The sequence below is a fragment of the Crocodylus porosus genome, unplaced genomic scaffold (genome assembly GCF_001723895.1).
Source record: "Crocodylus porosus isolate Cpor-Errol unplaced genomic scaffold, CroPor_comp1, whole genome shotgun sequence".
Taxonomy (NCBI): Eukaryota; Metazoa; Chordata; order Crocodylia; family Crocodylidae; genus Crocodylus; species Crocodylus porosus.
In genome coordinates, this window is record NW_017728943.1 from 86,104,283 (window position 1) to 86,105,506 (window position 1,224).

A 1,224-nucleotide genomic window follows, 5' to 3' on the forward strand; every position below is an offset into this window, starting at 1 on the left:
AAAACATTGCTCATCTGATCTCTATCTATATAGTAGCATTTCATTTTAATCACAGAAAAACATGGACTTTGGGTATTTTAATGAGGGAATGTTGGGGTTTTTTATCAGAGGATTTGCAAGGTGGCTGACCTCTTGGCCATCTGGGGCCATGAGGACACCATTCAACAGTTCAGAGTGGGCCACCTCAAGGAGCACATCTTATGGGTAATAGCTACCCAGATTGCAGAGTGGGAACACTAGAAGACCTGACAGCAGTGCCAAATGAAGGCCAACTGTGCTGCCACAGCCCACTGGCAGCTGGCCCAGAGGTGCAGGAGGCTCTGCTACAGTGCCCATACCATGGCCCAGGGAACCATGCAGTCTCTATCTGGGTATGGCAGGCGTGCACCCATAGGGATGCAGGTACAAGGGGGTGGATGTTGTTGCAGGTGGCAGCAGGTCACATCCAGACAGCAGCCCCTACTGCCAGACTTCTGCAGTAGATAGAGGGTGCAGGGGCTCATCTAGGTTACAGCTGCTTTAGCAGTCCAGCTGTCACAAGGTGCTGGTGCCCCGAGATACCCACTGGCTGGGTCTTAGAAGCTTCTGAGGGGAAGTAGCCCTGACCTGCTCACCAGGGAAGCTTTTTATACTGGGGAGGCCAGCACAGGTGCTGGCCCCAGCCTTCAGCTCTCCCTTGCTGAAGATCTGGAAGGAGTTGGGCAGGTTCAGTTTACCCAAAGTGTACAATTGGCCTCACATCGACTGCTTGTTCAGGCACATGTGCTGGGGCACAAATCTCTGGTACAAATTTGTGCCACTGCTAGTTGAGCTGCTGCAAGCACACATGCCTGCATGTATGGACATGCCCATTGCTCATGCTGGTCGTGTCCAAACAAGTGCGTGTGTGTCTGTTGTGGCATCTCAAAGTAGTTTGAGATGCTGCAAGAGGCACACTAAGAAAGGTAAAATGTTCCCCGCACTGCATATTTGCAATACAGACTCTAATTTGATACTGGGAAATCCCAGTGCATATATATATGTAAACATGCAGAAAAAAGCAGAGCTCCTGGAGCATGCCTTGAGGTAACCGGAGGCTGAGTCCTTCAGAGAGATGCTCTGGCATCTGGCCACAGCATCTCTATGGTGCCCCAGCACACTGGCTCAGCCTGCTGGGGCAAATAGAAGTGTGGCAAGGCTGCAGCATGCCCTGGATCCATGCGCTGTCCCAGGTAAGTAGGAATG

General features: G+C 51.6%; 1 long non-coding RNA gene across 1 annotated transcript in view; it reads left to right on the forward strand.

Moving 5' to 3' along the window:
* Window positions 1–472: 472 nt before the first annotated feature.
* The window catches only part of LOC109319261, a 2,271-nt gene continuing 1,519 nt past the window's right edge, over window positions 473–1,224 (forward strand). Inside the window, exon 1 of the long non-coding RNA XR_002103443.1 lies at window positions 473–507. This is a non-coding gene — a long non-coding RNA (uncharacterized LOC109319261). The remainder of the gene's footprint in view (window positions 508–1,224) is intronic.